The sequence below is a fragment of the Peromyscus leucopus genome, chromosome 2 (assembly GCF_004664715.2).
Source record: "Peromyscus leucopus breed LL Stock chromosome 2, UCI_PerLeu_2.1, whole genome shotgun sequence".
In the NCBI taxonomy this organism is placed as follows: domain Eukaryota; kingdom Metazoa; phylum Chordata; class Mammalia; order Rodentia; family Cricetidae; genus Peromyscus; species Peromyscus leucopus.
In genome coordinates this window covers 128,799,535-128,812,400 of record NC_051064.1, presented here as the reverse complement: position 1 = coordinate 128,812,400, position 12,866 = coordinate 128,799,535, and the positions used below count along the sequence as shown (strand labels likewise).

The 12,866-nt window shown below is 49.2% G+C and overlaps 1 protein-coding gene across 1 annotated transcript in view; it reads right to left on the bottom strand.

The window, feature by feature from the left end:
• Csmd2 (CUB and Sushi multiple domains 2) overlaps nt 1–12,866 on the bottom strand; it is a 568,711-nt gene that overhangs the window by 433,976 nt on the left and 121,869 nt on the right.

Genomic DNA, 12,866 nt, shown 5'->3' with positions numbered 1-12,866 from the left:
GGCCCCACCACAGTTACCCCTGCTCCCTTGAGGCAACTGGCCAAAGTGGGATGCCCAGGTACTAGGTGGGCTCCATCATTCTGTCCTGCTGGCTTGGCTGTCTACTGCACCATTCCCTCATTCTGGAAGACACAGTGCCTGCACAGCTCTCTCCCAACCCTCTGGATCTCTGTTGTAGCGTCCCTGTGGGCTTCTGTCTCCTCCTGCCCTCCATGTGTCCAGGGTTCACCCGCTGATCTTATTGCCCTGTCCAGGGACTCATAGCCTGCATGAAATGAGCCAGGAGTCAAATCGCTCCCCTCCAGTATGCTTGGGTTGTTGTCCTGAAGCTGCCCGACCTCCTGGGACAATACTAAATCCTGCTGGTGTTACTCCTGTGAAGTGCCTCCATTTCCCATCCCCCACCACCTAGCGTGCTCAGGCATCACCACCTAGCTGGATCACTGAGAGGTTTTCAAGTTGGCCAACCTTCCTTCAGCACCACAACAAGCCTATGGCAAGCCTGATGCTGCCATTCCTTGGCTCCCAAGAGCCAGGTGGTAGGGCTCCATTGGCAGAGGGAACATCTTCCATGCTCACAGGCTCTAGACCTCACTCACCTAGGCCCCCTGCTCCTGCTCTTATTCAGGCTAAGGAGAGAGCCTTCTACATCCCTGGCAGGCCTTGTCTGCCAGGCCCTTGCTCAGGCGACCCTCGTTTCTGGAACCTTCCCTCATTCATGTCTTCAGCCCTTCCCTGATTCACATTCTTCCTTTAAGATTCATCCACTGTAGTTCACCTCAGGGAGTCACGTCACGGCTGGCCGGCAGCAGGGAGTTGAGAGTCACAGCACTCTCCCCTGCTGGAACACCATGATAACATGGCCACCTGCTAGGCTCGGAAATGACTTGGCTAACTTGCCTTCTCCTGCTGCTTCCTAGTCCTTGGGAGAATTCTGCATGGCCTGCCTGTTTTAGTGCATCTCCACTTTACAAATGGGAAACTGAGGCTGAGAGAGTCAGTGAGGCCACAGAGGATATAGTATGGATGTGTGGAACATCCCCAATACACCATGTACCTTCCATGGTTATATAGTATTGTCCTGAAATTACCTAACCTCCTGGAACACCCCTTTGGTTTTTTATCCCTCTGTGTTATTTTTTTTTTCCACACTGAAATAGCTTTTTTTAAAAATGAAGATGAGTCTTACCTTCAAGGTTATGCCATCATTTAATTGGCAGAGTTTTTCTTTATTAGTTTGATATATACGCCAATGGCTTCCACGGCAGGCCTTGATCAACCCAATGTCTGTTTGATTACCTCCAGAGATGGGGAACTCACTACCTCACTAGTCAGTTACTCTAAATTACAGCCACTAAAGCCAAGCACTCTAGCACTGAGCCACATCCCCAGATCTTTTTAGGTAATTTTTGAGACAGGGCCAAACTAAAATGCCCAGGCTAGTTTGAACACACTCTGTAACTTAACCAGGACTTGAATTTGAGAAGTTCCTGCCTCAGACTCCTAAGTAGCTGGAACTACATACAGGCTTGCAGGACAAGACCTACCTTCTCACACCTTTCCACTGGACATGGTTCTATTCTCTAAAGCAACCCAGAAGGAACATTTGTTTTCTCCATGACAGACTCATCTGTCACCTCCAGATCTCTTTAATTACTCTCTGCAAGGTTAGTACTTCTCTCATTCATTTCTCCCAAATATCTGCTCTACTTTGGGTCCTGTGCTGGAGACAGGGCCCATGACTCTCTGAAGAACCTTGATTCTTATCAGGGCTTTATCATGTGGATTTCCTTCCAGGGAATTTATCTCTCCAAGACCTGGAGTCTATAATGCTGTTAATGGAGCCACAAGACATTTGGCTCTTGTTACAGGCATTGCCAATGAAACCCCTGTGCACTTTTCTCACCAGCGAGGGCTTCCTAGCTGCTGCATTTGGCCTTGATTTCTGTTCTGACCGTGGGCTATCTCCAGTAGCCATTCATCACACAGGTAGCACCAAAGCAGCCATCAAGAGGAATTGTTTTTTTTTTGTTTTTTTGTTTTTTTAAATCTTTTGCAGGGGGCTGGAGAGATGGCTCAGGGGTTAAGAGCACTGGCTGCTCTTCCAGAGGACCCTGGTTTAATTCACCCACATGGCAGCTCACAATCAGCTGTAACTCCAGTCCCAGGGGGACCCGACTCCCTCTTCTGTCCTCTTCAAGCACTACACACACACAGTGTACATGCAGGCAAAACATTCACATGGAGAAGATACATATGTTTTTTTTTTTAAAGATTTATTTATTTATTATGTACACAGTATTTTGCCTGCGTGTTTGCCCACAGGCCAGAAGAGGGCACCAGATCTCATTGCAGATGGTTGTGAGCCACCAGGTGGGTGCTAGGAATTGAACTCGGGACCTCTGGAAGAGCAGTCATGCCCTTAACCTCCGAGCCATCTCTCTGGCCAGAGATGCACATTTTAAAAACATTTTCAAGCGCCCCACAGGCTCACTGATGCCCCTGCCAATGGCCTCCCTTCAGGTCCCTGCTCTGCCCATTCCTCCAGGACTCCCTCAGGCGGCCGTGACAATCACAGCGAAGCATTGTGCTCCACTTTTGTCACTGAAAATCGTATCCTAAACATCTTTCTGGACTCCTCGGTAATGCCATCATACTTTTAAATGGCCATGTAAATCCATTAGGCAGAGGCGCCATAACTTTCACCGCCATTCCCCAATTGTTGGACGTTTTTACAGTTTCCAATTCTTCATCATTATAAATAATGCTGAGACCAAGACTCTCGTGAACAGAACTTTCTTCTGCTGCTGAATTATTTCTGGAGGATTTGTTCCCCAGAGGGAGATTAGTGGGTCAACTGCTCCGAGCACTTTATGACTCTTGATATATGCTTGTCGGGCTATGGTCCCTAAGGACTCATTTGCATCCCCACCAGCACCAGAGCCAATGTGTCCCCCTTTTTTTGCAGCTGTCCCAGTATTATACCAATCCAAAGTTTGGGGAGTAGTTGAATTTTATAGAGATACAATGCTAGCTCTGAAGGTGCTAAGGATGAAATGTGAAGTTCCTTGCAATGGTAGGCAAGCACCACCACCTGAGCCGTGTGCCCAGCCCTGTGGCTGTTTCAACCTGAATGTCTTGGGTAACTAAGGGCCTTATGGTTTCCTGAGTCTTGACTTGCTGGCTCTGTCTTCCTCAGGTACCTTGACTAGAAACTCATCCACGTGAGGACTCACTCAGTGTTTACTGAGGAGCTGCCATGCACTGAATGCCAGACCCCTGGATGGGCACACATGGCTCTTCTTGTAGCATTTAGACCACGACAGTCCCTGCGAGGGAGCACCTGACAGCAAGCCTATGGTGTGGACTTCTGTCATCAGTGGCGAGGGAGTCAGAGGAGTCGAGGGGAGTTCCTAAAAATCACATGTGACTTGGAGCAGAGTGGCGAGGGGGCTGTCGATTTTCTCCCTCACCCCCGAGCTCCAACCATGGTGCTCTATGAAGCTTCTGGCTCTTGGTGACCTGGGAATGGAGAAGCCAAAGAAAGCCAAAAGCCCAGGACTAAGAGCATGGTTTGGGGAGCAAAGATGTCCTATAGGTGGGGGGTTCTTGAGCACAGAGGTGGTCTCCCAGATGGGAATTGAGCAGAGACTAGAAGAGTTTGGGGGACCCAGGAGAGGGGACTTGGCGCGACTGAAGGATGAGTGGGAAGACAGGCTGTCTTATCCAAAGGCTTGCCAGTGGCCTGTGTGGCTGGAGGAGGAAGGGATGTCAGGGAGGCCAATGCTTGAGGCTTTGACTGACATCCAGGTGAGGTTCGGAGCAAGGTCCCCTGCTCATGGGACTCAGGCTCACTACTGCAGCAGCATGGTGCTCACAGTGGAGAGGAGATGAAAGGGACTCACTCCTACTCAGCTTACAACTCCTCCCACCGAGCCACATACTCCCAGGGCCGGTCTGCCCAAGAGCACCATGTGCCCAGGCACACAGGGATCCAGGTCAGGAGAGGCACACACCAGCTACTATTGAAGAACCCCGCTGCTGTGTGTTCAGGAGTGATCGCGAAGGCTGGAGCAACAGAAAAAGTAGGTGACAGCACTCCCCTTTGAAAACTCGCCAGGCTGACCAAAGGTTTGACAGAAGAAAAGGGTTTTTTCCCCCACTCCTGGAGCACACCACAACCTGTTGCTGTGGTTCCCTTTGATGGGGAAGCTATCGTGAGTCAAACGTGAGGTTAGGCACTTCCCACAGCTTGGCAGCGATGCTCGCACCCCCTCAGAAGAAGAGAGGGTTACCCAGGTGTCAAGTGAGGATCTGAGAGGTCCAGCGTCTTGCTGGAGGACACACAGCAGAGACAGGGCACAGTCAACCTACCCTGGATTTCCTTGGAACTAGCCAGATGTGGGTGTAGGTTCCCCTTGTGGTACAGAGCTAGTTTGGCTGTATGGTGATCCTGTACCCACACATCAACTATGAACCCTCCTTACACCCCACAGAGGAGGGGATTACCACCTCTGCTCCGCAAATACACTGTGCATGGGAGTCAGGAGATTCAGCGGAGGTCTCTCGGTTGGTAGGAGGGAAGTCTGGGCAGTGAGCCCTATCTAGCTGAGGCCAGTATCTCTGCTCTCAATCCACCCCAGTGTTCTCAGTTCCCAGGCACAACACTCCACAAAAGGAGGGGTTGCTTCTGCATTTGGGTACCTCAAAGCCTTCTGGGAGGCTGTCTGGGGCAGCAAACCTTGTTGAGTGGATGAAGGAGAGAAGAGGGGGTCGTGAAGCATGGCACACAGCACCACCATTGGCACACATGCTCCCTCTACCCCACCCTTAAGCATCAGCTCCTCTGACCCTCTCACATAATGACAGAGAAGTGACCAGGGCAGGGTTAGAGTTAGCACAGTGTCACGTGACAACTACACTAAGTGGGGTCAGCATGATGAACAGTCTGTAGGCTCAAAGAAGACGTGCTATGAAAATCGTCCCAACCCCCACCTTGGGAGAAGTGCCGTGCAATTTATCTCAAAGGTCATATCTCTTGTGTATTAATTTGTTAATCTGAAGGCCTGATTAAAAGGAACATTTCAGCTCTCAAGGATGGGGAATGGAATCAGGTGTTTAAAAGGTGCACACTGGTCCTTGTGCTGGGAAAATGGACACTGGTCACCTCTGCCCCTCAGGAGCCTGCGCCCTCCCTGCGGCTTGGGCCCAGAGTGACCTGAATGGAGCAAATTGCATATTCAGAATGCATATCCATATAGTACCAAATGGCTTCCATTAGCCCAATTTCAAGATATCTGGATAATGCCCCAGAACTGGAGTCTCTTTCAGGACCAGGAAATTGTTTGAGAGAATGGAGTTCCTGGGGAGGAGAATCAGTTATCTAATTGCAGACAGGAAGGAAAGTGGATGGAGATTTGGGCCCTAATGTCGTGCGCCCCAGCTTCCTCATGAGCTCAGTGGCGTGGTCATGTCACCTTCAACCTCCCTATCTCCAGGAGACACGAAAGCACGTGCTGTCCCCGTGCTTGCTCTCACAGGACTGCCATCTCCAACTGTCCGATCCTGTTTCAAACGGCAGAGGTGCCACAGCTGACCTGCCCCTCACCCCCTCAGGAGCAGAAGCCCATCCTGCTGGGAGCCTGGGTGAAGCAGCTCTTCTTCCTCACCCATCCCTTTTGGGAGGATGGAGAGACCAGAGATGCACACTGGTACTGCGAAAAGGAGACTCCAAAGGTTGCAGACAGTCGTTGCTCAATTGATGCTAGACTATCTACCACCAGCTATATGTGCCGTCAGCCCCTCTGGGCTCAGAGTTTCAAGTGAAGCAGGGAATGATGGGAGGCATGGAGCATCTGTAAACTGCACAGATTAATTATATGAGAAAATATTGTGGTGTGTTTGTACATGAGCATGTGTCTGTCTGTCTGCCTGCCTGCGTGCCTGCCACTCCCAACTTCTAGGGACCGATGGACTTGCCATAAAACTCTTGGTTAAAAAGCCAGCATCACTTATGCAAGAAGATGCCCCAGTGACACTGATATCCTGGCCTTGGCCTCATTGGCTCCAGGGTGTCATGTGATAGGGACTGGACTTCACCCCTGGCCGGTGGGCAAGCTTCCAGGTAGAGCTAGGAGTCCTGGATATAAACATCACTCTGCTTTTTCTCATGAGAAGCCACAGTCAGGCTCTCAGAGTAGAACAGCTGGATAGGGGATTTCTTTATGTAAACAGCTGGATGAAGGCTTTTATGTGAATTCAGGAGTTGGGGAACAGGGTGAGGCTGGGACCGGGTTCTGTGGGACCAGCATATTTCTTGTCTCCTGAAGAATTGCAGTCACCTTAGGTCAGGATGAGAGTGGCTTAGTCAGTGAGGTGACAGTAACGAGCACCGACGGTGTGCCAGGTCCTGGGCCAAGCATCTCCTGGGATCTTTGTGTCCCCTTAAGCTTCACAGTAGCTCTACAAAGGCCAAGTGGTCTTTACCTAAAATGTCCGGGATGAGAAACGCTTTCAAATTATGTCTGTTTTTCAGGTTTGGGAAATTTTCTATATGCCTATGAGATACTATGGGGACAGAACCCCCATGTACACAGAATTTCACTTGTTTTGTGCATACTTGATACACAGAGTCAGAAGGCAATTGCATACAGTATTTTTTGGAGTGAGTGTCTGAGCTTTGACAATGACCTGTCCTATGATGTCAGGTTTGGAACTTCAGCTTGGTACTTAAGAGGCTTTGCATTTTGGAGTCGCCCAGACCCTCAGTTCAGACAGACTCCGTCTGAAGCCAGGGGGGTGGCAGGTGAAGTGCTCGTCATTCCAGTGTAGACCCGGGTCCAGATCCCTGGAACTCACGTAATGGATGGGTGCTGCAGCATCTGTCTATAATTCTAGTCTCCAACAAGAGATGGAGGCGAAGACCAAAGAAAAGAAAAGAAGTGGACCTTGGAGGCTGCCCAGTCTCGTGTATGCAGCGGCCAAACAGAGGCCGTCTCAAACAAGGTGGAAGATGAGGTTGACACCTGAGGTTGGCCTTTGATCTGGGCGTGTCCACCTGCACTCACACATGTGAACATGCACACATACCCACATCAGATATACATACAAAGACACTTAAAAATAAACATCCCTCTTGTAAGTCATACATGACTACAGCACAGAGAAATGAATAAGCTGCCTGAGTGAAGGGCAGCTTGAAGGAGGCGTAGGATTCCAGGGATCCAAAAACATAAACCCAGCTCTTCAACCTTGTCCTGTGCCTCCTCACTCGTGTGATTACCGGAGAGTTTACAAAACCAAGTGTGTAGTGGGTAGCCATTCCAGCTTTGATCTGGAAGTTCCAACCCCCATTGAGGCTTCAGTAACTGTCATGCCTACAAGGTGGGGCCAAGAGAGGGCCCTGAAGACCCGAGATCCGCATGCTAGAGGTAGACCGAACAGAGTTCTCCAAAGAACACCGCCGGACTGTGCTGCATCTTCCCCAGACCCTGTAGCCTATCCCTTCACTTGTGAGTTACCCCACAAAATAAACCTCCCTTTTAACTACGTGGAGTGGCCTTAATAATTTCACCAATACAAGTGTTCTTCATCCTTCCAGCTTCCAGATGGAGGAGTGGATGGGGTAGGGCAGGCCCAGAATTTTGGGATGCCTTCTGTACTTGGATGGGGAGTAGCCAAGACCGGTTACACTGAGCAAACAAAGAAATGCCTCTTTAGGGATCTCCTGTGTTGAAAAGATCTAAACTGACCCCGCCCCAGCTCTCGGAGGGCCTTGTCTTCTCCAAGTATCAATATTTATGCAAAGGTGGTCCATGATAAGCCAGCCAGGACTTGGATCTAATTGGCTTTCTTCTTCCCTTTCCTCCCTCCCTTCCTGTAACACTAGGGGTTGAACTCCAGGGCCTTTTCACAGCCTCGGTATTTGCTACAGCACTGAGCTACTACGTGCCCAGTCCTCTGTCTTTTTCCAGGCTGACCTGGAATTCACTCTGTAGCCCAGGCAAGCCTTAAACTTGGGATCCTGCTGCCTCAGCCCCTAGAGTACCTGGACCAAAGACCTGCACCAGCCTGATTCTTCACTGACATGTCTGATGTGTTCACATACACAGTGCTCAGCTTGGGATGGACAAAAACAACCTCACACTGTCCTTGGGTTCCTTGTGGGGAATGCTGGGAAGTGTGAGGCCTGAGGTAAGAGGGCGAAGCCTTACAGGGCAGGAAGGCTGGAGGCATCTGGGGGATGCTGAGTCACACTGGAAAGTGTGTCAGGGGCTGACACACTGAACGTCACTCTCATGCAGGGAGGAGTCAATCACCTCCAGGGAGATTTAAAGTAAAAACCAAAAATAATACAAAGGATCAGATGAAGGTTTGGGGAGTGGCCCCAGTTGGTCAAGTACAAAGACCAGAGTTCGATCCCCAGAACCATGTGAAAAGCTAAACGTTGTAGTGTGTGCTTGGAATCCCAGCACTGGGGATGCAGGGACAGAAGGACCCCTGGGATTCACTGGCCAACCAAACTATTTCAACTGATGAGCCCACGCTAGTGAGAGACTCTGTCTCAAAACCCAGGAGGAGTAGAGACTGAGGGACAATTCTCAGGGTTAATCTTTGAGTGATTACCTATACACGCATGTATGGATATACATGCACATACAAGAATACGATAAACTTTTAAATGAATATTTATCCAGTCTTAGCATGAGGGAAAAAGGCCTTTCTGAGCACAGCACCCAAAATAGATGTCACCAAAAAAAAAAAGTCTTTTTTAATTAAAATTTTAAATTAGTGACATATAAATTAAAACTGCTACACATCAAAAGGGAAGCCACCACATTAATATCCTTAATATGCAGAGGAGATAAGAAACATACTAACAGCCCCAATGGAGAAGTAAGCAAAAACTGGGACAGGCAATTTAGAAAATGATCCACAAATGGCCAGTAAGTGGTGACAGGTGTTCCACCTTCTCTATCATCAAAGAGATGCAAATTGTCACTGCAAATGAGATTTCATTTTCCACCTATTTGAATCAATGAAACTGATTTAAACCTCGGTAGCACTCAGGGTAGGCAAGGTGATGATGGGGAAGCGGGCCTGAGCCCGCCCTGCCTGCGACTGCAAACGGGCATAAGTCTAGCCTTTCTGAGGACACTCTGGAATTGTACATCAGTGTGTCAAGTCCGCAGGCTCTTTGGCTCAGCAATTGGCCTTCCAAGAATTTATCTTGAGAAGATAATTAGATGAGGCCTTAAGTTGTGTAAACACGGATGTTCTTCATCTGAATGTGAGCAGAAGATGACTGGTTAAACAAGTTATGGTGTGTGCAAACCCCCATGGCTCCCTCGGTCATGGACATCAGGAAGAATGGAGGCGGGGGGATCCGTTTATTAATAGGCTAACCTCATTAGCCCGATTACAGAATCACATCTATAGATAATCCCATGTGTGCATGTGCGTGGGTATGCGGTGCCCACTCTGGAATGCCACAGGGGAGGCTGGACCTGGACACTGGCGGAGCAGGGCAGGAGAAGGAGGGGCAGGGAAAACAGGAGGAGGACTCTTGGGGAATCACTTTCAGATTTGGGGCTGCAAATGAAGGGTCTAGATGAAGCAAATTAAAATGCAGACTGCTAAATAAAATTTGAATTTTAGATGGACGGATTTAAAAAAAAAATTTAGTCTAGGGGTGGGGAGTCTGGCTCAGTTGCAGAGTACTCGCTTTGCACACACAAAGACCTGAGTTTAATCCCTAGAATCCTGGCTAAAGATCTGGGTGTGGTAGCACCTGCTTGTAATCCCAGTGCTTTAGAGGCAGAGACCGTGGTTCCGTGGAGCTCTCTGGCCAGCCAGTTCAGCCTGCTCGGTGATCTCCAGGACAGTGAGAAACACCGTCTACAAAACCAGATGGACGGCTCCTAATGAACCACACCCAAGGTTGTCTTCTGGCGTCCACGTGCATGTGTACCCACGCATGTGTACACCTCCACACACATGAACACACACAAGGTTTTAGTTCAAGTCTATCCCACAAAGACCCTGAGATATGCCGACATTGAAAAAATAGGTCAATGTTTAACATCAACTTTATTTTTTTTCTGGTGACTCTGGAGAGACCCTGGAGCCTGACCCCAGGGGGTGTCCCAAGAGGGGCACTAGAAGTACGTCAGCCTTTCTGTGTCCTCCTGCCGCTGTCTGAGCTCCAATCCTCTTACCTGAGAAACAGAGTTTAGCCTCTCCTTTACTCACAGAGGTTTGCAGGGCTCAGAGTACAAGACACGAGTCTTTTGTGAGAGACGAGTGTCATTAAAACCTCTGGCCATCAAGTCCCCTTAAGCTGCACCCATGCCCATGCCCATCCCGACTTGGCTTAGGTGGTTACATCTGTAAGATGGAGATAGCAAGGCCTGGCTGCAGAGTTGTCGGGGAGATTAGAGTCAAAAAATGTATGTAAAGTGCCTGGCATACAGTCAGTGCTTAATACACACTGATCCCTTCCCTCTGGTCCACGCTCAGCCCACGCTCCTGTCCCTGAGGATTACACACCGAGCACCCCTCTCCTCTAAGAGCTTCAGGAGCGGCATTTGATCTCTGCCTTGAAGTGGCGGCTGACACTTCACCTGCCTTCACCTTCCTCCCAAATCCCCGGCAGCAGTTCAGTTCCTTATCTTCGCTTTCCACACCCCGAGGGGGGGTAGACACAGGAGGATCAGCCTTGCTTTGGTAGCAGACAGGCAGGATGCCAGCCAAGAGGAGCCGCGGAGAGCAGCACCCTGGTGTCATTTGGAAATGGAGCAGATGACTTAGGGATGGAGAGCATGAGGGACTCCTGATGTTGGGGGCCTTCCAGGCTGGAGTTATGGCATTATGAAGGGATCTGGGACCTGCCAGATGGAAGTGTGTGGAATGCTCCCTAGACAGGGTAGTGTGGTGAGGGTCAATGACTCGGGTGTTTTCCTGAAGTCTTACGCAGGTCTGGTCTCAGGTGGTCATTCAGAAGGGGTGATGAATGGAGACACCACAAGGAAATAGAGCTAAACTGAGACCCCTGTGTCCGTGACTTCTAGGGTCTATACAGGTACCACTCTAGTATCGCAAGGACCCAAGCACAATATCTCCAGAGCAACACACTATGGAGGGAGCTATAACCATGAACTTAGCATACAAGTGTTGATGGGAACGTGGGGAAAGAGAAGCCCTTATACATTGTAGTAACTTAGGGAAACACTGGAAATCAGCACAGAAGTTCCTTGCAAAAGCTAAAAATACAGCTACCATGTGATCCGGCTGTGGCATCTGTGATGAGTCTTTGCCCAAAGGATGCCCAGTCAGCCTGCAGAGCACCTTGCACATCCATGTCTAATACAGCACCATTTACAACAGCTGAGCTATGGGGCCAGCCTAGATACCCATGGACACACGTGTGGATAAAGAAAATGCGGCATCCATCCATAATAGGACTTATTGGGTCACAAAGACTAATGAAGTTGATGGAATTGGACAGTTTGACTGGGAAGATGGCTTAGTCAATAAAGTGTATGCCATGCAAGCACAAGGACCTGAGTTTGAGCCCCAGCACCCACATAGGCAGCCAGGCATGGGGTGCATGTACAATCCTAGAGATGGAAAGGCTGAGACAGGCAGCTCTTTGGGGCTTTCTGGCTGGCCAGCCTATATTCTATTTTGTAAGTCCCATGTGCCAGTGCACTCAAAAAGCAGGGTAGACATCTCCCGAGGAAGAACATCCAAGGTCGACCTTTGGCCTCCATGTGCATGCACACACACACACACACACACACATGCATGTGCACCAAATACACACATGCACCTATACACACATAAATGGGTGGAAGTGGAGATTAGAGTATTAAATAAAATACCTCAGGCTCAGAAGAGAAATATTCCATTTTCTCTCATATGTAGAACCTAGATTTTGTGTGTGTGCGCGCACAGACACACACAAAATGAAAACAGAAGTACAAGGGAGGTGCTCTGGGAAGAAAGAATAACAGTAGAAGATACTGGGGGATGAATATGGTCAAGTACATAATACCTGGTGTGAAACTGTCATTATGAGATCCATCCCCTTGTACATGAATATACATTAATGAAGAAAATAAAGAGAAACTTTGAAAGGGACTTTCTCCCAGGAAGGAGCCTGAAGCACGAACTTCTCTATGTGCAGAGCCAGTTAAAAGCACAGCCAAGACGGCCAAGATTGCGGACTTGGTACTGGGAGCAACTGGTCATGTTTTTAAACATGCATCTCAGGAGCCCTCAGTTGAAAGACAGGTGTGTCTTAGTTCAGAGCACTGGGTAATGAGGGAGGGAGGGGCTTAGTTAAGGTGGATGGAGTCAGGGCAGGAGCCCTCAGTTAAGGTGGATGGAGTCAGGGCAGGTGTCCTAAGTTAAGGTGGATGGAGTCAGGGCAAGTGTCCTTGGTTAAGGTGGATGGAGTCTGGTCAGGAACCCTTAGTTAAACCATGTGTGATAGAGTTGGGAGCCTTTGTAGGAGTATTTAGTCCAAGGATCATTTCAGAAGTCCTTCATGGATCCAGGTACTGCATCAGCTGCATCCCCACACCTCCCCCAGCTGGTTTACTCCTGCCAAGGGAGTGAGACCTCAGCCCCCCTGCTGGGGTACTCCTGGCCTCTTAGCCAACAGTAGGATCGATTTCCACATTATCGCAGGCTCATTCAGGAATGCATCACTTTACTCTAAGTTCACACAGTGAGGAAAGGAGGCTCCGGAGTAACTGGCATGCTTTATTGGGGGTGTTATGTCATCACTGTTATTAATTATCATTAACAGTCTTAAAATATGCCTATTAATGATCTCAACACAAAAGAGCAGTGCAGGTCTT